The sequence below is a fragment of the Arachis hypogaea genome, chromosome 12, assembly GCF_003086295.3.
Source record: "Arachis hypogaea cultivar Tifrunner chromosome 12, arahy.Tifrunner.gnm2.J5K5, whole genome shotgun sequence".
In the NCBI taxonomy this organism is placed as follows: domain Eukaryota; kingdom Viridiplantae; phylum Streptophyta; class Magnoliopsida; order Fabales; family Fabaceae; genus Arachis; species Arachis hypogaea.
Window position 1 is genome coordinate 83491838 of NC_092047.1, and position 15918 is coordinate 83507755.

At 29.3% G+C, this 15918-nt stretch overlaps 1 long non-coding RNA gene across 1 annotated transcript; it reads right to left on the reverse strand.

The window, feature by feature from the left end:
• Positions 1-1469: 1469 nt before the first annotated feature.
• On the reverse strand, positions 1470-4499 carry LOC114924870 (uncharacterized). Its single transcript, XR_003812718.2, has 2 exons — positions 3313-4499; positions 1470-1771 (listed from the first exon to the last, which is right to left on the reverse strand). It is a non-coding gene; the product is annotated as an uncharacterized lncRNA (long non-coding RNA).
• Between the last annotated feature and the right edge of the window lie 11419 nt (positions 4500-15918).

The window sequence follows — 15918 nt, forward strand, 5'->3', positions numbered from 1 at the left end:
AACTTGGTGAGTATAAGAGTGTACGGAGTGGAGTTTATAATAATGATGAGAATTCTGTCTAGTATGAGATCATTGATGATAAGTGAGATTAATCTAAAGTTTATGATGAGAACTTGATTAAGTTAAGATATATGCGAGAGATTATGATTGAGGATGATGATTATGTCATTAATGATGTGATTAGTGATGATTATGATTATGCTAAATGATAAATTTGGTGATGATGTTGACTGTTATGATCTACTTCACTGTTTATGGCGGATTGGCTGAGTTGGCAAAGTCTGGGTATTATCTCGCTTGCATAATGAAATGAATTAATTGATATGATATGTGATTTCGGATATCTGAGTCGTGAATCTTCCTGTGTAGATGTAGTGGTTCGCCCTCACTTGCTCCAGGTTGAGATTTGAGACTTCGTTGACCCTCCGTCGCAAGATGTGACCGGACACTTAGACCATTCCGGATAATTCCTCCAAGAGATGTGAATTCCTCTTGAGAAATGTGCACACCGAGGGACTGTCCAGGGTTAGCTACCAGACATGTCGGGTTTGACTGTATAACTGACAAATGAGCTCATTAGCTATAGAACAGACATGCACTATTTACATTTGTGTGTATTATTTTGGTGTGAATCTTCTATTTGGTTTGTCTATTTAAATAATTGGATCTATCTGCTATTTGATCTAATTGCTCTATCTGTTCTCTCTATTTGTATACTTTTTGTATTGCTTTGTCCGTATTTGAAAACTGAGAGATCCCTCCTGTTGGCGATGGTGACGCTGAGGGTTGTTCTTGATGTGGTGATGGAGGTTGAGGCAAATTAGACTTGGTATTGCCCTGATACTCTAGTTTATATATTGGACTTATAAGAATGAGCGATGTAAATTTATTGAGTAGGAAGCCCTTAGGCACGCCTTTGGTCTTTTCCCTTTTTAAACAATTTACCTTACAAAGTTGTAAACTAAAGAATATTCATTACGACTTTTTTAAAATAAGATTTTTCACATAGCTCTTCCAAATGGTTATTTAAAAGATAAACTATTTTTATAATGGAATTCTTTCTATTTGCAAGTATTTCTTTGCTTTGATGGTATTCTCTTCTCTACTAAGAACCCGAAAGGATGATATTCTCACCCCTTTTTATATCCAATATTTTAGTGACAGGTTCAGGAAGTTTTAGCACGAAACCGCAACTGAACTACAGAACTATATGTATTTGTATTTTCTGAATTTTAGTTTAGTTGAGATTTTTTCCATCGTCATTTGTCATTTTGAGTTTTTAGAGGGACAGAACTTATATTTGAGGATTGTTGAATAACGTTATATATTATATATTATGTGAATATACTTATGTGATTAAATGGTTTAAAACAAAGGCTTTTCATTTTCATAATTAAAAATCCAGTTTGTATTTGCGAAGACTCAATATTAAATAAATATAGTACTAAATTAAAAGAGTAAAAGTAAGTAGTGCATGAACTTTTAATGTGATTATAAGGTATTAAAAGTTAGGGTATTACAAAAAAAACAAAAAATGATTTATGTTTTTGCGTACATTTTTGCAATCATACATTATATAAACTATGTAAATATTATTTTTGCATTTTCAGCCTAGCTGAAAATACAACTAAATATATGTAATATATAAGAGTCTACGTGGATCGAATATAGCTAAAATCTCTATTTGATTTGCACTAAAATCATCGGGTCAGGACAAATCCAATTTAGTATTGGATTCAATCCGCACATTTGCCAATCGGATCGGATATATCTGCAAAACATAAAAAAATTTTTAAAAAATTTTTTCTATTAAAAAAGATCAATAAAATTCTTTTTTCACTTTTTCTTAACATATTTACTCCTAAAATATTATTAAACACATTTTTTAAATAATAAAAATAAAATAATATAATAAATATAATTATTATTAATTAAAATAAAATATATAAAAAAATATTTATTTATTTATTTTTTTTTGAATTTAGAAATATGTAAATCAAATATGTGGATAACTACCTAAATTTTGCTATCCGATCTTAAGAGTGTGTGAATTACATCCGATTCAATTTGATAGCTTTGTAGATAAGATCACATCCACAACTTTTATATCAAAATCAAATAAATATCGCAAATATACGGATTGAATCTAATACACGTAATGATAAATTTCTATAATCCAATTTATTTGAGTAAATAATTTTTTTTATTCAAATAAAAAAATGTGGTTTAATAGCTAACACTAAACCAACAAATCCCCCCATTCTGGGTTTACTTCCTTTTTTTTTTTTTCCTCTTTTTTTTTTACAAAACTCAAAAACTTGCAATATCAGAATGTTCTGGAATACCGATAAGTGGCCAATATTTTGACAGAGCACCACCAAACCGTGCAGACAAACATACGGGCGAACCAGCGAAAATAAAAACATTCCTGTTCACATATGGGACCAATTCTTTTACCGCAACAAATTAAATTGACTATACGATCTTGACTTTCTTGTAAATACCAAAGTATATCACCTCAACAAAAAAATAGACAAACAAACTAATGTCCCCAAAACACCGAACAGTACTAGAACCTGCATATGTAATTGTCGTCCATACTAAGCTAATAAAATTAGAAGGAATTAAAAGAAATAAATCCTGAATACCGATGTTCATATTTTAGGATTTTTTTATTATAAAGTAAAAAAAAATTAAATTCCAAAAACAAATTAAATAACATTATACTTTAGGATTCATTTTTTTCGGAGTTTTCATGAAGTCCACCCAATTCCTCCACAAACTTCATGAAAATTTTCCGAAAAAAAAAAAACCTAAAATACAATATTAATTTAATTTGTTTATGTAAAAAATTCCTGATATTTCATCATATTCACAGGAGTACAGGACTCGATCAATTTGACAATGTTTAGGGGCACTATTGCAATTTGTACACAAATCCTATGCCCGAAATGCGTTTGGGAGAGAAACAAGATAACACGAGATGTACAATGGAGATAAATACAAAAATATTAGCATCCCTCATTTTGAAATTAATATTGAAGACTGTATATTCTAGTCCTACATACTATCTCTGCTTAGAACAATCAAACATATTTATCACTTATCATATCTTTATATTGTATTTCAGTATTTGGATTGATTATTATTTGGAAAAAATCCCCAGTGCCGGTTAATTGTCACCGCTTGGAAAAACCATTAATTCCAACATGATTATAATCACAACATACATGAAACTAAAAAGGCAATACGATAAAATCTAAGAAATTAAATGAAACAACCCAGAAAATAATCATGAACAAAATTCATTACCTCTCCATATGGACAGCGAAAACATGAATAATCCGTGCAACCTAGAAAGCTGAAACAAATTCAAGATTCCACAGCTTTATTGACTTTGTTCTGGATCTCACAAAATCACTAATACATCGAAGAGAAAAGAACAGCAAAGCTTGGAAATTTGGAGGGTGTTGATGAAAAGGCCAAGAAAAATAGCAGCAGCAAGATGAAAACGGGAACAAGGAGAAGGCTCAAAGGCGGTGGCGGCAGCGGCGGCAACACCACCGGAAGCACCAAGATTGAAAGTGTGAGGAGAACCAAAGCCATCATTGTGTACCGTAACATGCATGTAACAACTTTCTCTTTCTATTCTTCAGAATTGAAGAGCCACCTATACCATTCAAAACTCTCTGTTGCGGCTCCACCTAGCTCTTCAGCGTTCATGAGTCATGACCAGAAACCTTGCACCTTTTCTTGTCAGTGCCCACGACCCTGAAAATTACTAAAAGATAAAAGTGGAAGGAAGAAAATAACCACATCGGGATTCACCAACGTACATGTTGGAACTTATTTTGGTAAATCATGACCGTCGGAGATTTTTTGTGTTCCACCTTTGACTCAAAGTTAATATTAGTTCCAAAAAATTTGTTTAGTCTCGTTGTGTATTTAGATAACTATAAAAAATTCGAATCATATTTTGTAAATGTAATAATTTATTAATTAATAATAAATTTTTTAGATAAAATTTTGATCCAATCACCACAAATTAATAATTAACTTGCTAAATTAACAGATACCTACTACCTAGCAACCAAAAATATAATTCAAAACATATATATTCGAACACATTCAAATCTCTTTACTGCATAAAAAATAATATTAATCGGAAAAAAAAGTTACTCCTTAACCCAACTTGTTCTGATAGATGCTAATTGAATTTGAACTAATCTGTTGTCGAAAAAGGATACAAGGTATCCAGACAAAGTACTACTAGAGAGTACTTGCAGGCCCGTGATAGTGAATATGTACGGCAGCAATTAAAGAGGTAGCTAGGGTGAGAAAATTGTGATGAATGAATATGCGAGTGAGAAAGAAAATGAGAAGATTTTAATTTATTTATTGGTAGAGATGTGGACAAGAATTGAATTGAAGGTCAAGGAGACTTTGTCATTGTTAATGGGAAAAGTGGTCACTGTCTGAAGATCCAAGTGTCTTGGTTCAGCGAACTCAAATGTATCTTTCTATTTTTAAAAGAGAGCACGTACATAGTAGGGTAGTAGCGATACCTATACTAATATCTAATGAATGATTCATTGTGCGGAGTCATTTTTAGATGTGTGTAAGCGGGTGTAGATGTCTTCCTTAGTCTTAGTCCCTTTTCCTTTTGGACTTTAGGAACGAAGGTCCTAGAAGGATCATATTATACAAAGATTTGATGACTTAATTTTCTTTTTATAATAATTAAACGAAAATTAAATGGAATTATCATATTATAAGATTGTAGCATATTTTATGTACATATAAAAAATAATAATCAAATTAATTGTTTGTATAGAATATAAATTAGAATGTAATATATATTATTTTTTATTTGATTTTTTGTTATTGTCACATTTGTTTTAATAACAAATTAGTAATTTTTTTTCTTTCATTTATATATTTATTTTATATTTATTTTTGAATGTTTTTTATCATGTATGTTACTAAAAAAAATTCTTTTACAATTTAAATTTAAGTTTTTTGGTTAACTTAATTGTTTCAGTAATTGTGTGATTGACTCAACTACTGATACAATCATAATTTAATAATTATATAAAATTTTATTTTTTTATAATAATAATTTTTAAATTTTATTTAAACAAAAATAATTATTTATACTAATGAACTTTGTGAACACTATAAAAGTACCCGTTAAACAAAAAAAAATTAACATTATATCCATAAAAAATAAATTTCGTGTGATAAAAGTATCTAAACCCATTTTTTTATTCACTTTTTAACAAAATGTTCAAATTACCCACCTTTTATCTTCAACTTTAATTCTGTTGCCGTTTTTTCTTCCCAAAATTTCAAACTTTTACACTTCTTTTCTCTCTTCGAACCTTCAATTCTTTCCAAATCCCCCACCACCGCCACCACCATCACCACTCTACCTCTTTCATACACCATGCATTACCATCGCATCTAACTTCTCCACCATTCACTGTCGTTACAACCACCTCGACCTTTTTCACTTTCCTTGTCGTGACCATTATCCAAACTCGTATTGACCTCATCCACCATTTTCTATCTCCCGATTCTCTTTCTTTCATTATTTGTTGCTGTCATAACTACCTTTGTCTCCTTCATCACCCATAGTAACAATCTCTGCATATTTCACTATTTCGCTTGTCATCATCAACTTTTTCGCTATCTATTTTTTATTTTGTTTCTATTGTTAAATCTATTGTTGAAATCTGTGTTAAGTGTTGGTGGTGGTGGTTATTGTTTTTGTTTGTATCGTTGTTGTTCTTAGTAGTGGTGGTTATGAGAGTGGAAAGACTTTTTGGAGGAAGTAGCAGTGAGTAAAAAGGGTGATAACCAAAGTTTGGTGTGTGACGAGAGTTGAGTGGAGTTGATAAGTTGAGTTTCAGATGGGGTATAAAGAATTCATGGTGTCGCCACAATTATGAGAAGGGAGCAACGGTATGATGGTAGCAATAGTGGGTAGGTGGTGTAAGATGTGGGGGTTTGAAAAGGGATGGTATGGGACGATAATGAGTGTAAAGGATGGTGATCGTGGTAGTGGGCAATGACAGGTGTTCGCGACAGTGGATAGTGATTAATAGAAGGAGAAAGTAGTGATAAAGATTAGGAGGAATTCATGTTAAAATTTGGAATTTCGGGAAGAAGAACCGGCAATAGAGTTGAAGTTGAATATAAAGGGCGAATTAATTTAAAAATTTTATTAAAAATTTAATAAAAAATTAGGATGGATACGTTTGTCACATGAAATTTATCTTTCATAGATATAATGTTATTTTTCTTTTTTAATAGATACTTTTATCAACATTCGTAAAATTTATGAGTATAAATAGTTATTTTTTTATTTTATATTTATCGTACTTTTAGGTATATATTTCATTGAAAAATATTTAATAAATATAGCATAACTATGAACAGAGAAAGTATGTTATGATTAATTATTTTTTTGTTTTTTTATTTATAAATAGGATAAAGTATACTTTATCTGTGAAGTTTGTCAAAAATTTTAAAAATATCCCTAAGTTTTGTTTTAATTTTGTCTTTAAAGTTTTCGATTTATATCAAATATACTCCTTACAGTTAAATTTTTAAAAAATTTAGCACCGATTCAGCAATAATACATGATACCTATGTCTGATTTGTTTGTATTGAAGGTTGTTCTTATAAAAGTGTAGCTAAATTTATCCTAAATCTTTGAAAAATTAGTCGCTAAGGGTATATTTGATGCAAATTAAAAATTTCTGAGACAAAATTGAAACAACATAAAATTTAAGGATATTTTTAAAATTTTTAACAAACTTTAAGAACAAAAAATATACTTTATCCTTATAAATATTTAACAAGATTTAATATTTACTTTATTAATTATTTAAAATTAAAAATATGATTAATTTAAAAAAATAAATCAAAATTAAAATTAAAAATTAAATAAATATAAACATAATATTGAACATAAGTAGATAACTTTTAAGCAATATATATATATTAACAAAGGCAAAGCGGAGATGGTGGCAAGCAGAGCGTTATTAAGTAGGATAATTTACATTGATAAAATAAATATGAGTTTAAAATTATGCAAATGTTTTAAATTAGAATTGGTTGCACATTCTGTTTTATATATTTTTATATAAATTGAATTATCATATTTTCTGTATAAGTAATAAATCAAATTAAATTGATTCGATTTATTATGTATATGCAGTATCAGTAGTAAATTAAATCAACTTCTTTTGATTTACTATTTGTATAGGATAACCACAGTAAATCGAATCAGCTTTGGGAGTTATACTTTATAATAATTTTTTTAATATCAAAAATTTCAGTAATAATTTTTTGGGTTAACCACCAAAAATATCGCCAAATTATTTAAACGCTGACAAAAATATACCTGAATTTTACTATCGACAAAAATGTCTTTAAATAATTTAAAAACACGACAACAATACCCAACAGTAAATAAATATTTTCAAAAAATGCCTTGAAGATTGAATTTTGATGTGAATTTTTACAAGCATAATTAAAAAAATAAGATATTATTATTCTTAAAATTTGGTCATTTTTTTTCTAAGTATATATTTTTTTGTGATTTTTAAAAGTATTATTAGTTGTTAACAAAAAAATTACAAAAAATATATACTCAACAAAAAAATACCAAATTTTAAGAATAATATTTCATTTTTTTAATCATGCTTGAAAAAAATTGTATCAAAATTCAATCTCTAATGTATTTTTTGAGAAATACATATTTAATGTTAGATAATCTCAAAAAAACTAACATTAAATATATATTTCTCAAAAAATACATTAGAGATTGAATTTTGATGCACCTTTTTTTCAGGAATAATTAAAAAAATGAGATATTATTATTCTTAAAATTTGGTGATTTTTTGTTAAGTATATATTGTTTTTTGATTTTTTAAATGTATTATTAATTGTTAACAAAAAAATTATAAAAAAATATATACTTAATGAAAAATCACTAATTTTTATGTATAATAATATCTTATTTTTATAATCATACTTACAAAAAATTGTATCAAAATTCAATCTCTAAGGTATTTTTGAAAATATATATTTGTTGTTAGGTATTGTTGTTATGTTTTTAAATTATTTGAAGGCATTTTTGTCGATATTAAAATTTGAGTGTATTTTTGTCAGGGTTTAAATAATCCGAGGCATTTTTAAAGGTTAACCCTAATAAAGGATAATTTTTAATAAATTTTTAGAAATCATTTATTGTTTCGTTTTAGATTCAAAAGTTTGTAAAAGTATAAATCTTTTAAAATTTGAACTAAAATACAAAATTTAAATTTCTATTCTTATTCGTTTTAATTTTTTAATATTTTATTTAAATTCAAAGACAAATCATTGTCTACAATCATATAAAATTGTCTCCTATCATATTCACCTGTACCGACTTATACGTCAACCTAATTTCAAATTGAAATTTGGAACAACAAATCAACTACAGTCCATAGATTATCAATATCAAATTGAAAAATCAAATTCAAAACAAGTTTTAAACTTATTTTCTATATCATTCAAATATTTCTCAAAATATTATACTATATTTGTAAGCAAATCAACATAGTAGATATTCAAACAGTTAAAATATTACAAAAAAAAAAGGTGCTTTGTTAAGGGTAAAAGTGCTCTGTTAAGGTTTTCTCAAACAGATCCTCTCTGTCGGCCAGAGAATATCATATATATATAAAGTAACACCTAGTTCTTCAAAAATTCTCTAAGAGGATTAAACATAAGTTATTTATACATAGAAGAGTCTGTAAATATAAATACATAACCGACAACTCAAAATATAACATCCCAGCACCTAAGAAGTTGTGTCGCTGTCGTAGGAGGCTCCCTCGCTGTTGTGTGAAAGTTCTGTGATTGTCGTCATCTCCTCTGTTTGAGCTCTCTCTCTCTGTGTTCTCCGGTGTCGCCATCTCCTCTGTCATCGCCGTCATTCCCCTTCCTCCTTGCCGCCGATAAGCATTGTGACTTGGAATTATTTTTGCTGGTTATACTATTGTTTGAAATTGAATTGCTGATTAGCTGGGTTGTGAGTTGTGAGTTACTGAATGTCTGAGTTTAGTGGTTTTACTGTTGTCTGAAATTATTTTTGCTGTTGTTTGAAATTGAGTTGTTAATTAGCTGAGTTGTGAGTTGCTTATTTTTGCTAGTTGTACTATTGTTTGTTAATAATACTGAGTTTAATGATTTACTGAATGTTTGAGTTGTGAATTGTTGAATAATTCTGTTAAATTTATTTGCTGAGTTAATTTGTTTCTGGATAATTAATTATGTGAAATTGTAAAATTTTAAATTTTATTAAGTTAGTAATTGTTTAATTTATATATTTAAAATTATAAATAATTTTTTTAATAATTTTATTTACTATTTAATTATACCGATGAATCTCAGTTGAACTTCGGCTAAACCAATGAATCATTAAACTAATGACCTTATCGGTTTATTATCGGTCCGATTCTCGTAACCTTGATTCTTAATATTGTATACATCTATTTCAATTTTAAAAATTTTAAATAAATTAAATCTTATTCTACTCTTAAATAAAATTCGATTTTAGTATATAAATAAAATCGCCTCACTAACAGTTATTAATATAAAAATTTTTTTTTTGATTTTAGAGTATTAATGATTGACCATTAGAATTTAGAATTTTGTAAAAAAAGATAAACAATTATGTAGTGCAATTATGTAATGCAACTTCATTTAAGACAATTGAAACAAATTATTTCTCAAATAATTTATTTATGTAAATTATCCTTTTATTTATCCAACCATTAAACTATAATCACCTATTTTAAGACTATTTCTATCAAATTTTGTTAAAATTTAACTTGAAATAAAACTATAATATATCGGCTTAAATTCATATAAGTTATAAATTTTTATACTAATATTAATTTTGATATATAAAAAATGTATGTTAAATAATTTTTAATTATATTATATAAATACAAAAAATCAGCCATTGTATAAGAATACATATTTAGTATTTATGAAAAAGTTTTAAGTACTTGATTATGATAAGTTTAATTCTTTTTCTATACCATTATTCAGAGAATAATAATTTTATTACAAAAATTGAATAAAATATTATATATATTTATATATAAATATATAGTAGCTAAATATTTGTGTTCATGAAATATTTTTACGTGTAATATATACAAATATATAATAATTAAATTTTTGTCACATATTTTATTTTATTTTATGCAAAATAAATATAATTAACAACAAGAAATTTAATTTAATGATAATTCTAATAAAAAATATTCAATTTTATAATATTTATTTATTTAAATTTACAACAATATCATTTATTTCTTTTAACTAATAACAGGATGTAAATTACAAAATAACTAAGAAGCAATTAGATGAAGAAATAAAATTCCTCTCCACAACAATATCATTTACATATATTGCACACATACAAAAATTCATGTATTTTTTAATTTATTTTTAATTAAATTTTCATATGAAAATATGGCCGTATCATTTATATATATTACTTGATTTATAAGAGATACGATACACAGTTATTGATGTGTGAGCATCTTGTACTCTTTTTTTTCTTATTTTTTAGTTGTTTTTTGTTAGAATTTATTAAGTTTTATTATATTTTAGTACAAAATTTTTCTTTAAATGCTACTTTGAGTTGTTTTAGTATTTTTATGATTTCAGGTGAAATTCGAAGCAATTTGGCAGAGTTTTGTGAAAAAAAGGAAAAGACTTGAAGCTGCCTCTTTAGCGCCAACAACACAGCAAGCTAGAAATGCTGCTGCCCTTTTTGGGCGCTAAACGCCCAACTAGCATTTAGCGCCATGCATCCGGACCTCGCTTACACTCTTAGAGCATATCTAGTTGGATTTAGCTTTTATTAGTTATCTTATCTTTTATTTTTGTAATTTTTATTTACAAACAATATCTTTTAGTTTTAGGATTTATTATTTTATTTTATTTTCAAATCAAATTAGGTTAGATATAAAAGGAAAAAGATTCACCCTTTAGGGGATCTTCTCACTTCCGCACTTTCATACTTTTTAGAACCCTTATTTTCTCTGTAAGTCATGAGCCACTAAACCTCCTCGATTAAGGTTAGGAGCTCTGTTTATTTCTATGGATTAAGACCATTGCTTTTCTATTTTAATTAATGTATTGATTTAGTTTCAAGGATTACTTCCATTCTTCATTTTATGAATCTGGGTAGAACGAAAGTATGACGCTTATTCTAGATTTATTCTTGTGACCCTTGGAATAGGTTTCTCACTTGGACACATCTTGAAAGTAAACTCCTCCGAAATTGCTAATTACTTGGACTAATCTGGATACGTGACATATAATCCATTTAGCTTTGGGTAATTAGAGTTTTTATGGCCATAAACTAGATTTAAACTTAACCCTCTAATTGGAATCAAGTAACCAAGACATTGGCGGTTGATGAAGGTTAGAGGAGACTAAATCACTAAGACATTAGGGTTTAGTCAATTACAGTTTGTCATGAAATGAATCTTGCATGATTAAACTAGTTGGTAAGAAAACTTAACCCGGAAAAGTAAACATCTCCGATACGTTAATTGTTTTCTCTCACTGACTTTACACCAATCTCACTATTTGCTTTCTTTATTCTTGTTTTATCGTTTAATGCTTTTGAAAACCACCAAAGCAACTTTTTTGTTAGCCTAAATAAAACAATCAGTCGACCATTGTTGCTCAATCCCTCAGTCCCCGTGGAATTGACCCTCACTTACCTGAGGTATTACTTGGACGACCCGGTGCACTTGCCGATTCAGTTGTGGATATTCTCAAAATCCGCACCAAGTTTTTGGTGCCGTTGGTGAGGACTGACGGTGATTGACAACTACCGGTTGTATGATAGTTCATACTTTGTCCGAGATTTGATGGCCCAAACTGGCGTCCAAAGCTAGCCTAAAACTTCCTTGCGTAAAACGCCCAAACTGGCACCCAAGATGGCGTGTAACTCCAAGAACAGCCTATGCACGTGAAAGCTTCAATGCTCAGTCCAAGCATACACCAAGTGGGCCCCGGAAGTAGATTTCTGCACTATCTGCACTTAGTTACTCATTTTCTGTAAACCCTAGTAACTAGTTTAGTATAAATAGCACTTTTTACTATTGTATTCACATCTCTGGACATTTAGTCCTTAGACAATGGAGGCTGGCCTCACAGCCATGCCTAGACTATTCTCACTTATGTATTTTCTACGGTGGAGTTTCTACACCCCATAGATTAAGGTGTGAAGCTCTGCTGTTCTTCATGAATTAATGCAATTACTACTGTTTTCTATTCAATCACGCTTGATTCTATTCTAAGATATTCACTCGTACTTCAATATGGAGAATATGATGATCCGTGACACTCATCATTATTCTCAAACCTATGAACGCGTGCCTGATAACCACTCCCATTCTATCTGAGCTCAACGTAGTCATTGGGCGCAGCTTGAGTGCGTATCTCTTGGGTATCTAATACACGAACCGAGTCCGTGAGATTAGTATCTTCATGGTATAGGCTAGAATCATTGGCAGCATTCCTGGGATCCGAAAAGTCTAAACCTTGTCTGTGGTATTCCGAGTAGGATCTGGAAAGGGATGACTGTGACGAGCTTCAAACCTGCGAATGTTGGGCGCAGTGACAGTGTACAAAAGGATCAATGGATTCTATTCCAACGCTAGCGGGAATCGACAGATGATTAGCCATGCGGTAGCTGTGCCTGGTATTTTTAATTCGAGACGAGAAATCCGACCGTTGATTAGCCATGCAGAAACCGTAGAGGACCATTTTCACTGAGAGGATCCTACAGCTTGCCATGGAAGGGAGCACGCATGGTTGGAAGAAGGCAATAGGAAAGCAGAGGTTCAGAAGCAACAAAGCATCTCCAGACGCTTATCTGAAATTTTCACCAATGAATTACATAAGTAACTTTATCTTATTTTATGTTTTATTTATCTTTTAATTATCAAAACCTCATAACCATTTAAATCCGTCTGACTGAGATTTATAAGATGACCATAGCTTGCTTCAAGCCGACAATCTCCGTGGGATCAACCCTTACTCACGTAAGGTTTATTACTTGGACGACCCAGTGCACTTACTGGTTAGTTGTGCGGAGATATGAAAAGTGTGAATCACGATTTTCTACACCAAGTTTTTGGCGCTGTTGCCGGGGATTGTACGAGTTTGGACAACTGACGGTTTATCTTGTTGCTTAGATTAGGTAATTTTATTTTATGTTTAAGCTTTTTATTTTCGAAAAAAAAACAAAAAAAATTTAGTTTTCGAAAAATTCAAAAAAAAATGTATGTTCTTTAGAATTTTTAAGAATGAATTTTAGAGTTTCTTGAGATATGTTGAAGCCTGGCTGGCTGTTAAGCCATGTCTAATCTTTTGGACCGAGGTTTCCACTTTCTATTGTAGAAAGGACATGTCTGTAATTGTTATGCTGAAGGTTGGCTGGCCATTGGCCATCTCTAATTCTATTATACCGAAGCTTTAGAATAAACATTGCACGAATTCTGGAATTCTTATTAAAAATTTGAATCTCTTTATTTTCTTTTTCCAAAATATTTTCGAAAAAAAATATAAAAAAAATTAATAAAACCATAAAAACAAAAAATTTTGTGTTTCTTGTTTGAGTCTTGTGTCAAATTTTAAGTTTTGTGTCAATTGCATGTTTTTAATTTCTCTTGAATTTTCGAAAATCCATCATGTGTTTTTTCTTGATCTTCAAGTTGTTCTTGATGATTTTCCTTGTTTGATCTTGTGATTTTCTTGTTTTGTGTTCTTTGTTGTTTTTCATATGCATTTTTGAATTCATAGAGTCTAAACATTAAAAATTTTTAAATTTGGTGTCTTGCATGTGTTCCTTTTCTTAAAAATTTTCAAAAATATGTTCTTGATGTTCATCTTGACATTCAAAATCTTCTTGGTGTTCATCTTGACATTCAAAATGTTCTTAGATGCATTATTTGTTTTGATCTTAAATTTCCATGTCATGTGTCATTTTATTGTTGTTCTCTCTCCTCATTAAAAATTTAAAAATCAAAAAAATATATTTCCCTTATTTTGCTCATAATTTTCGAAATTTTGAATTGATTTGGTCAAAAAATTTTAAAATTTTAGTTGTTTCTTGTTAGTCAAGTCAAAATTTCAAATTAAAAATTCTATCTTTTCAAATCTTTTTCAAAATCAAATCTTTTTTTTCATTTTTCTTTCATGTTTTTCAAAAATTCCCAAAAATTAAATTTCAAAATCTTTTTCTTATTTTTATTTCATGATTTTTGAAATTATTGCCAACATTTAATATTTTGAGTCAAAAATTTTCAAGTTGTTACTTGCCTATTAAGAAAGGATCAATCTTTAAATTCTAGAATCATATCTTTTAGTTTCTTGTTAGTCAAGTAATCAACTTTAATTTCAAAAATCAAATCTTTTTAATTTCCTTTTCAAATCTTTTTCAAAATGAATTTCAATCATATCTTTTTCAAAACTTAATTTCAAAATCTTTTTCTAACCTCTCATCTTTTCAAAATTTATTTTCAAATCTTTTTCAATTAACTACTTGACTTTTTTTTATTTTAAAAGTTTACTATTTTTATCTCTTTCAAAACCACCTAACTATTTTTCTCTCTTTAATTTTCGAAAACCACTAATAACTTTTTCAAAATTCCTTTTAATTGACTAATTGTTTTAAATTTTAATTTAATTTTATTTCTCTTCTTAAATTTCGAATTCTAACTAATAATTAAAATAAAAATAAAAAATATTTTTATTTTATTAATATTCGAATACTCTTTTCTCTCTCATCTCTTTCTGTTTATTTTATTTATTTACTAACACTTCTCTTTTTCGTAAAAATTTGAACCCTCTCCCTCTCTCTGTGTTTGAATTCTCTTTATTCTCTCTCTACCTCATTCTTCTATTCTTCTCTTCTTCTACTCACATAAAGGAATCTCTATACTGTGACATAGAGGATTCCTCTTCTTTTCTGTTCTCTTCTTTTTCATATGAGCAAGAACAAGGATAAGAACATTCTTGTTGAAGCTGATCCTGAACCTGAATAGACTCTAAAGAGGAAGCTAAGAGAAGCTAAAGCACAAAACTCTAGAGAGGACCTAATAGAAATTTTTGAAAAAGAGGTAGAGATGGCAGCCAAAAATAACAACAATAGTGGAGATGCAAGGAAGATGCTTGGTGACTTTACTGCACCAACTTCTGACTTCTATGGAAGAAGCATCTCAATTCCTGCAATTGGAGCAAACAACTTTGAGCTTAAGCCTCAATTAGTTTCTCTAATGCCGCAGAATTGCAAGTTTCATGGACTTTCATTGAAAGATCCTCATCAGTTTTTAGTTGAATTCTTGCAAATCTGTGACACTGTTAAGACCAATGGGGTTAATCCTGAGGTCCACAGACTTATGCTTTTCCCCTTTGCTGTAAGAGACAGAGCTAGGATATGGTTGGACTCACAACCTAAAGAAAGCCTGAACTCTTGGAAAAAGTTAGTCAATGCCTTCTTGGCCAAATTCTTTCCACCTCAAAAGTTGAGCAAGCTTAGAGTGGAAGTCCAAACCTTCAGATAGAAGGAAGGTGAATCCCTCTATGAAGCTTCAAAAAGATACAAGCAATTGATCAGAAGGTGTCCTTCTGACATGCTTTCAGCATGGAGCATCTTATGTATATTCTATGATGGTCTGTCTGAATTGTCCAAGATATCATTGGATCACTCTGCTGGTGGATCTCTTCATCTGAAGAAGACGCCTGCAGAAGCCCAGGAACTCATTGAAATGGTTACAAATAACCAGTTCATTTATACTTCTGAAAGAAATCCTATGAATAATGGGA